This window comes from Triticum dicoccoides, chromosome 2A (assembly GCF_002162155.2).
Source record: "Triticum dicoccoides isolate Atlit2015 ecotype Zavitan chromosome 2A, WEW_v2.0, whole genome shotgun sequence".
Taxonomy (NCBI): domain Eukaryota; kingdom Viridiplantae; phylum Streptophyta; class Magnoliopsida; order Poales; family Poaceae; genus Triticum; species Triticum dicoccoides.
In genome coordinates, this window is record NC_041382.1 from 369045945 (window position 1) to 369056482 (window position 10538).

The following is a 10538-nucleotide window of genomic DNA, read 5'->3' on the forward strand; positions in this document are numbered from 1 at the left end:
GGGCCCGCGCCCCTCGCCGCCCCTCGGGTCCCGCGCCCGGCCGCGCCTCCCCGGCCTCCCCCTCCGGCGAGTACCTCGTCGCCGGATCCCCTCTCCGGCGAGAAGCTCGGCGAGATCCGCCACCGCCTCGGCTTCCGTGCATCGTTGACTTTTATCTCGAGGTGGTTTTTTTCTTCCAAGTCCTAAAAATCTCAGATCCATATGCTCCTGTTCATCGTGCCGTAACTTTGCATCCGTAGCTCCGTTTTTGGCATATAGCATATCAAAATGTTCATCTCAGAGAGTACATCATTTCATTCCATTGCATCATTTTCGTTTGAGTTCATCTTGATGCCCGAAATGCTGTTAGAAGAGTGCCACTTGAGATAATTCTCAGATCTGCTGCTCCATTTAGCTTTTTGTCATTTTTGCCATGATTAATGTGTGCATGATATGCCCTGATGCTCTTCATATGTTTTGTTAAGGGTTTTGTCATCTTTCCAGAGGTGCAACCCATGTATTTTTATGATGTGTGTGGTGACTAGCATGAGCTTGCAAAGTGGTGCACTTGTTAATTCTGATTTCAGGGACTTAGCAATTCCACTAAGTCCTTGAGCTGTTTATCTCATATGGCCATATGTTCTTGTTGTTTCCTAGTGATCCGTGCCTCTTTTGAGGATGACCAGTAAGGATGTTTTGTTAATCTTGTAGTGCTCTATCCATCCATGTCTTTGTGTGCAATTATGGAGCACCCTATCTTGAGTCAATCGAGCTCTACTTTTGCTACTTTGTGAATCTGGGCAGATTGTCAACTTGCTTGCAATTTTGCCGATGATGTTGTAGTTGATCCTTGCATGCTATGCTATTGTTCTTGACATGTCTAGCTTGCATTTTGTGTATTCTTGGTGGATGTATGATTAGCTTGTCATGACTTGCACCGTAGTGAGTGCATCGAGCTCGTAAACATGCCTACTTGATATCTGTTTCAACATGTGCCAGTTTTCACTAAGTCTGTGATCTGATTACGTTTTTGCCATGTTCACATGCTGGCAATTGTATTTTCTGATCCCTTTTGGCTGAAGGTCACTAAGGGACTTTTGTTAAGCTCTTTGAGTAGCTCCATGCCATGCTTTACTTTGCCATGTTCAGGTCCTGTATCATGTAGTTTTGTTGCTTCGAAGAGAGCTACCTGATCTGAAATTCCAGACAAGTGTTAATTTCAATAAGTCTGAGATCTGTTTACCATATGCATTTTTGGCATGCTTGTTTGAACCTGTTAATGGATGATTTGGCTGTAGCTCAGTGCTAGACTTTTGTTAAGCATCTTGAATGCATCCCTGCCATGTATTTTTTTGCCATGTTTGGGTGCTGTAGCATGTTCATCTCATTGCATTTAGATGGCTACTTGCTGTAAATCGCAGACCGGTGTCATATTTGAATCGCTTGCCATTTCCAAACCGTAACTCCGTTTCCAACGTTCTTTATATCGTTTTCAAGCGCTTTCATCTCATCTTTCCAGTGGCACACTTGGATTCCCAAGTTGAGGCCAGGATCATGTGTTCCTTGTCAAATCTTGCATATGCATCCCGCATCGCATCCCGCATAGCATATCATCATTGCATCATATTGTTTGATCCTTGCACGTGGTTGATTGTGTCCTTGTTGATTGTTTGTCTTGTTTGGGTAGAGCCGGGAGACGAGTTCGCTAACGAGTAGCCCGTTGAGTTTGCTTTCGAGGATCCAGTCAACTCTGACAACTGTGCAGGCAAGATGATCATACCCTCGAAATCACTACTATCTTTGCTATGCTAGTTTGCTCGCTCTTTTGCTATGCCAGTGCTACGATGCCTACCACTTGCTTTCAAGCCTCCCAAATTGCCATGTCAAGCCTCTAACCCACCATGTCCTAGCAAACCATTGATTGGCTATGTTACCGCTTTGCTCAACCCCTCTTATAGCGTTGCTAGTTGCAGGTGAAGATCGAAGGCCGTTCCTTGTTGGAACTTTTATTTACTTGTTGGGATATCATTATATTATCTTGTTATCTTAATGCATCTATATACTTGGTAAAGGGTGGAAGGCTCGGCCTCTCGCCTAGTGTTTTGTTCCACTCTTGCCGCCCTAGTTTCCGTCATATCGGTGTTATGTTCCCGGATTTTGCGTTCCTTACGCGGTTGGGTTATAATGGGAACCCCTTGATAGTTCGCCTTGATTAAAGCTTTTCCAGCAATGCCCAACCTTGGTTTTACCATTTTCCACCTAGCCTCTTTTTCCCTTGGGTTTCCGGAGCCCGAGGGTCATCTTATTTTAGCCCCCCCCCCCGGGCCAGTGCTCCTCTGAGTGTTGGTCCCACCGAGCGATGTCCGGGGCTACCAGGGGAAACTCTGGGCTGGCCTACCCGATGTCTGGCTCATCTGAGTGTGCCTTGAGAACGAGATATGTGCAGCTCCTATTGGGATTTGTCGGCACATTCGGGCGATGTTGCTGGTCTTGTTTTAACCTGTCGAAGTGTCTTGAAGAACCGAGATACCGAATCTGATCGGAACGTCTTGGGAGGAGGTCTTTTCCTTCGTTGACCGTGAGAGCTTGTCATGGGCTAAGTTGGGACTCCCCTGCAGGGATTCGAACTTTCGAAAGCCGTGCCCGTGGTTATGGGCAGATGGGAATTTGTTAATGCCTGGTTGTAGATAACTTGAACCTTAACTTAACTAAAATGAATCAACTGAGTGTATTACCGTGATGGCCTCTTCTCGGCGGAGTCCGAGAAGTGGACACGGTGTTGGAGTGATGTTTGCGCAGGTTGTTCTCTAGTTTCTCGCTCGCGCCTTGCCCCCTCTTCTCGCTCTCTTTTGCGAACAGGATAGCCACCATATTTGCTAGTCGCTTGCTGCAGCTCCACCTATATTTACCTTGCCTTTACCTATAAGCATAAATAGTCTTGATCGCGAGGGTGCGGGATTGCTGAGTCCCTGTGGCTCACAGATTACTATTACACCAGATGCAGGGCCTGATGATTCCGCTCCAGGAGACGCGTTTGAGCTCAAGTGGGAGTTCGACGAAGACTCTCAACGTTACTATGTTTCCTTTCCTGATGATCAGTAGTGGTTCCCAGTTGGGGGTGATTGGGACCGTGTCGCATGTTGGGTTATCTTTTATTTTGGCGCCGTAGTCGGGCCATGAGTGTTTGGCTGATGTAATGTTATTTATGTACTTGATTGACGTGGCGAGTGTAAGCCAACTTGATGAGGACATGACTACCTTGGATACGACCAAAAATATTGCATACATGCATATTTGTCAGGTGATTTCTAATGCAAACTATTCAATAGTCTATTTATGTTATCCAGAACAAAAATACTTCACACACTTTTGTGTTTTGTCTAATTGCAGGTGTATGGGACATTTGTACAATCCACATATGAAGATAAGGGAAAAGGAGATGTTTAGGTTGTGTTCAAAAAGTCCTCTCACGTCACTTTTGGGCCAAGAGAAGATAGAGTCCAAGTCTCTCACGTTCTGGATTCAGATTCGGACTGCACGGACATACCTGACTCAAAACGCCAACAACTTTTTCATACGGACTCCGAATTGGGTGATTCTTTTTTTGTTGGAAACTAGATTTCGTTCTCTTTCCATCCCAATTGGACTCACCTTCAAATTCGTCCGGAGCATTGAGTTACAGACGAAACAATCTGACATTGCAGCAGAATCCGAGTCAAACTACAAGCCCAAAGGTGTTGCATCACCTCCACTTGGGCCCATGAGCCTTGTACGACCTAGGGTTAGTTTTAGGCTGCCTTGGGACGTCCTCCCACCTCCTTGGCCGCCACCCCTTGCTCCTATATAACTAGATCCATCTAGTAGCCCAAGCCCTTGCGCACGGGCGTACAAAGGGATCGGGAAGCCAGGCGGAGGCCGCTCATACCAAGGCCACGTCACCGACTGCCCTTTGTCGGCGTCGCGAGGGAGGCTAAACCTCTTCTTCGGCAGAAGTGGTTCAGGCTTTTTCCTTGGGATTTGTTTAGTTAAAAGTTAGCCATTGCAACTTCGTGTACTTCGTTTGTGTCCAACGACCAGACCAAGACCGCTTCCGGATCCCCACCATTATCAATACCTCATATATATTTGCAATATTCAGATTGCTTTATCATATTCTTGCTCGTTCTTCGATTGCTTGCAGGAATAGACCTTCGTGGTTAGGCTGACCGTGCTTCCGGCATCGTCAGTAACCTCAGGAGATTGGTTTAGCGGTTGCTAAGGCGCAACGTCGTGCACGTTTGTAGTCGGATCGTCAAAGTCGTCTCCACCAAATCGATAGTTATCATCTCATCGAAAGATCGGGACCCTCGCCTCTATCAAGTGGTATCAGTTTTCAGGTTGCTCGGTGAGAATTTCCAGTTTTCCTAGATTAGATTTATTTTCTTACCTATTGTCCAAGAAAAAGCCACAAAAAAGAGTTAGATCTATTCATCCTTGGTCCAAGCCAGTCTGAGCCTTTGCAATTTTCTTTTCATTGCTTGCATAGTTGAATTATCGGTTGCATCGTCGTGTCGAGTTGCTGGTCTTAGTGTCTAGGTCGTTTAGAGTTTCGAGTTCTGTTCACATTAGTCACGTCGCCGCTGCATCGTTATCCCTTCCGCTGTCCACCACCCATCCATCAATTTCCTCCACGTGCTACCCACCATTCATTGTCATAATCATAGTTGAGATCGTTCCCATCTTTGCTTGATCCAATCTACATCTTATCTAGTTTGTTTTGGAAAGAGGGAGAGAGAAAAAAAAGATAGAGAAAAAAAACGAGAGAAAAAAAAGTAAAAAAAAAGTCAAAGAAAAAAAAGAAAGGAAAAGAAAAAAAAGTGTGAGAAAAAAAGAGAGGAGAAAAAAAAACAAAATTCAGATCTATCTAGACTCAATCTCGTAGTTGAATTCAGATTGGAATCTGTTTTGTGCACTGTTCAGTAAAACAGGCATAACTTCCTCATATGAAGTCTGTTTTGGCTCTGCGAGTACTCAAATGAAAGCTAGCGACGAGCCGCATCTAAATAGTTGCAGAAGCTAGTTCAGTATTTGGCACCTCAACATCAGCTTCTAAATAGGTCTATTGCTATTGTGATCTTCACTTATATCTTGCTGTCCAGAGCTACTTCATATCCTTTATTGATGCTAGTTGTGCTACGACGTGACCTCATTAGTGTTCTAGGCTCGCGTCTCTAGTTTGGTCTAGCCTAGGACCAGCACAGTACTGTCGTTGAGCGTTTATTCAACATTGCATCTCTGAATTGATTATTGCTAATCTTTTGCTACCATATATAGCCAACCCAGCTCCACATATTTCTACACCGTGTATACGTACGTTCCCCTGGCAATCGTTTTACACAATCTTCGGAGTTATTTGACACCGCTGGTTGCCTGTCACCACCTGCCGCATGGTAAGAACTTGTAAGATATTGATATTTGCTTTACTGTGAGCACTTTACAACCACATCCTAGTAGTTCATAGGAACATCATTCTCGAATTTTGGTTCTTGTTTCTACTAATCATGACAGGTTCCAGAGATAGAAGTTCTTGGATGACGGACACATCTTCACCATCACGAGAGTTGGGACAACACACACAAGCATATGGTCAGGTTATCTCTTTACCATCATTTGAGGGTAGATTTAATCCTGCTATTTATCTAACTTGGGAGCTTGAAGTAGAACAAGTTTTTAGTCACCATGATTTTTCTGAACTTGAGAGAGTACGAGCTACCATTAGAGCATTTACTGGTTTTGCTTCTGTTTGGTGGAGTGTACATTGTAAGAAAAACATTGATAACCAACCCACAACCTGGAAAGTTTTGAAAGCTGTAATGAGACAACAATTTTTTCCTCCTTACTATCGTCGTGAATTGCGTCGCAAATTGGAGAAATTAAAACAAGGCAGTAACACTGTTCATGCTTACTACCAAGAGTTCAAATCTTATATGCATCATTGTGACATAGAAGAATCTGAGGATGATACAATGAATAGATTTTTTGGTGATTTGAACCATGATATTCAGGCAAGATTTCAGTATATTCCTCGTTGCATTACTGGTATGTATGTCCGTGCTTGTACCTTTGAGAGACAAATACAGGAGGATGCATTGGGTGACTACAACAACTACTATTCCAGTTCATGCTCACCACCGCCGGTTGGTTACTCCACTATTGCACCTACTAGAGCAGCCCCACCTCGGATTGTGAGCACGATATCATCTCAAGAGTATGGTACATTGTCAATGTCCGTACCTACATCAGCTACATCTCTGCGAGGTAACAGTAAAGGTCTTGATGATATAACTTCACATGAGAATGAAGCATGCCTAGTTAACTTGAATGCATCATGTGTTGAGTTACCTGTTGATTTGAGCACACCACCTATTTTAGAGACTCTTGTTACTTTCATGAATGTGTCATGTGATCAAACAACTGAAATATCAACAATTTTGAGTGCACCCATTGAATTAACTGTTGATGCAAAAGAACCAATGTTTAATCATTTTGATATGACCTCTAATCTTGATGATGATTCTGTGTCCAATGACTTATTGCATGTTTGCTTATTTAAGCATGTTGTAGCATGTAAATTTGATGCAAGTAAGGTTTATTCATCGAAGTTAGGATGGTTTAATGATGAACATTGCCAATCTTTTGAAGTGAATAAGAGCTTCACTTATATGTGCAAACTGAGTTGCAATATTTTCATGCCTTCTACTTCTTGTGATAATTTTTTGGCTTTAGATTTTATGAACAATGAAAGTTACTCTTGTATACATGTGACATATGTGCAAAAATCAAGGGAAGTTAAAATGGATGACATATACATATACAACATGTACACCTTGTCTCTTTTGTTAGCCACATTTCAGATTAAGCAATGCCGAGGACGGCTTTGTTTTCAAAAACGGGAGGATGATGAGGACATGACTACCTTGGATACGACCAAAAATATTGCATACATGCATATTTGTCAGGTGATTTCTAATGCAAACTATTCAATAGTCTATTTATGTTATCCAGAACAAAAATACTTCACACACTTTTGTGTTTTGTCTAATTGCAGGTGTATGAGACATTTGTACAATCCACATATGAAGATAAGGGAAAAGGAGATGTTTAGGTTGTGTTCAAAAAGTCCTCTCACGTCACTTTTGGGCCAAGAGAAGATAGAGTCCAAGTCTCTCACGTTCTGGATTCAGATTCAGACTGCACAAACATACCTGACTCAAAACGCCAACAACTTTTTCATACTGACTCCGAATTGGGTGATTCTTTTTTTGTTGGAAACTAGATTTCGTTCTCTTTCCATCCCAATTGGATTCACCTTCAAATTCGTCCGGAGCGTTGAGTTACAGACGAAACAATCTGACATAGCAGCAGAATCCGAGTCAAACTACAAGCCCAAAGTGTTGCATCACCTCCACTTGGGCCCATGAGCCTTGTACGACCTAGGGTTAGTTTTAGGCTGCCTTGGGACGTCCTCCCACCTCCTTGGCCGCCACCCCTTGCTCCTATATAACTAGATCCATCTAGTAGCTTTTTCCTGGGGGATTTGTTTAGTTAAAAGTTAGCCATTGCAACTTCGTGTACTTCGTTTGTGTCCAACGACCAAACCAAGACCGCTTCCGGATCCCCACCATTATCAATACTTCATATATATTTGCGATATTCAGATTGCTTTATCATATTCTTGCTCGTTCTTCGATTGCTTGCAGGAATAGACCTTCGTGGTCAGGCTGACCGTGCTTCCAGCGTCGTCAGTAACCTCGGGAGATTGGTTTAGCCGTTGCTAAGGCGCAATGTCGTGCACGTTTGTAGTCGGATCGTCAAAGTCGTCTCCACCAAATCGATAGTTATCATCTCATCGAAAGATCGGGACCCTCGCCTCTATCACAACTATGTTATCTCCCCTTTTATTACATATATATTACATGGGATGTTGTGAAGATTGCCTAACTTGCGACATATGCCCTCAATGCGATTATGCCTCTAAGTCGTGCCTCGACACGTGGGAGATATAGTCGCATCGAGGGTGTTACAACTACACTGCCGACATCCGCGGAGACTTGATCTTCGACGAATTTGGGCCCATGTCAGGCGCGCCGCACAATCACGGCGAGCATGATGTAACTCTGCCGTCGGACAGTGTTTGGGAGATCACACCCGCAACTACTTTGGCCCTCAATCCGGAGCAAATCGTGCCATCCGAGGACGGGGGATAAACCCCACCATGGAGGCCGCACTCTCAGTGGCGATGGAGCCGGATACTGACTTCACCCGTTACGAGAGCCGTGCTACCGAACCACTGTATTCGTCTCTGGCCACGGACTCCGAGTCGCCTGCGTTCGTGCCTATCGAATCCGATTGGGCACCGATCATGGAGTTCACCTCCGCGGATATCTTTCATCACTCACCTTTCGGCGACGTGCCAAATTCATTAAGGTCTCTCTCCTTGTCAGGAGAACCTTTGCCGAACTATGTATGGCTAGAATGGGATGCGGACGACGAAGAAATTCGCTCCCCACCCACCACCCACTTAGTAGCCACTGTCGACGATTTAACCGACATGCTCGACTTCGACTCCGAAGACATCGACGGTATGGACGACGATGCAGGAGACGAACAGGAACCACCATCCACAGGGCGTTGGACCGCCACCTCATCATATGATATATACATGGTGGACACCCCCAAAGAAAGAAATGGCGACGAGACAGCGGGGGATGACCCCTCCAAGAAGCAACCCAAGCGGCGACGTCAGCGGCGTCGCTCTAAGTCCCGCCATAGCAAAAATAGTGATACCGGCACAAGAGACAATAACACTCCGGATAGTGCCGAAGATGACAACAATCCCCTCGAGCATGATTTAGAGCGGGAGGGTGAACAAGCTAGCCCTCCAGAGCGGGCAGCAAATAGAGAATAGGAGGAGGACAATTACATGCCTCTCTCCGAAGACGAGGTGAGCCTCGGCGACGAAGAATTTATCATGCCCGAGGATCCCGTCGAGCAAGAGCGCTTCAAGCGCCGGCTTATAGCCACAGCAAATAGCTTGAAGAAAAAGCAACAACAACTTCGAGCTGATCAAGATTTGCTAGCAGACAGATGGACTGATGTCCTTGCGGCCTAGGAATACGAACTCGAGTGCCCCTCCAAGAGTTAACCAAAGTGCAGGTCGCTACCCCGACTCGAGGATGAAGCATTGAAACCTACATCACCAGTGTACGATGCGGCATACCGGCCACCTCGTGGCCAAGCCAGAGAGGCGTTTCAGCCTGAAGTTCAGCCTGCACCCCGCTGCCACTCAAACAAAAATACCAAGGCCCGTGGAAACACACGGGACCTGTGAGACGTATTGGAAAGCAGGGCAAAACATGCAAGGTCGATATACGGGTCATGGGGGCGCGCGCCAATGCGGGACGATGACCATCACGCCGGATACACTAAAAGTAAATCCGGCTGGGCCGAATACAGCAGACAAGACTCATATGAACTGTGTCGTGATATAGACCGGCACAGAGGCGCCGCACACCCCCTATGCTTCACTGATGAAGTTATGGATCACGAATTCCCGAAGGGTTTTAAACCCGTAAATATCGAATCGTATGATGGTACAACAGTTCCCGCTGTATGGATTGAGGATTTCCTCCTCCACATCCACATGGCTCGCGGTGATGATCTGCATGCCATCAAGTACCTCCCACTAAAACTCAAAAGACCATCTTGGCAATGGCTGAATAGCTTGCTAGCAGACTTTGTGGGCAGTTGGGAGGATTTGGAAGACGCATTCCTTGACAACTTCCAGGGCACTTATGTGCGACCACCGGATGCTGATGACTTGATCCATATAACTTAGCAGCCAGGGAAATCGGCTAGGCAATTCTGGACACGGTTCCTAACTAAGAAAAACCAAATTGTCGACTGTCCGGATGTAGAGGCCTTAGCGGCACTCAAGCATAACATCCGTGATGAGTGGCTCGCCCGGCACCTCAGCCAGGAGAAGCCGAAGTCTATGGAAGCCCTCACGACAGTCATGACCCGCTTTTGCGCGGGCGAGGATAGTTGGCTGGCTCACAGCAACAACACATCAAGGAATCCAGGCATTTCGGATACCAAAGATGCCAACGGCAGACCACGCCGTAACAGACACAAGCGCTGCAAGAATGGCGATAACACCGATGATACGACAGTCAATGCCGGATTCAGAGGCTCTAGATCCGGTCAGCGGAAAAAGCCATTCAAAAGAAGTACTCCGGGCCCGTCCAGTTTGGATCGCATACTTGATCGCTCGTGTCAAATCCACGGCACCCCCGATAAGCGAGCCAATCACACTAATAGAGAATGATGGGTGTTCAAGCAGGCCGACAAGTTGAATGCCGAAAATAAGGACAAGAGGCTGCATAGTGATGACGAGGAGGAGCCCCGGCCGCCGCCCACGAGAGGATAGAAGATGTTCCCCCCACAAGTGAAAACAGTGAACATGATATATGCAAACCACATTCCCAAGAGGGAACGAAAGCATGCACTAAGGGACGTCT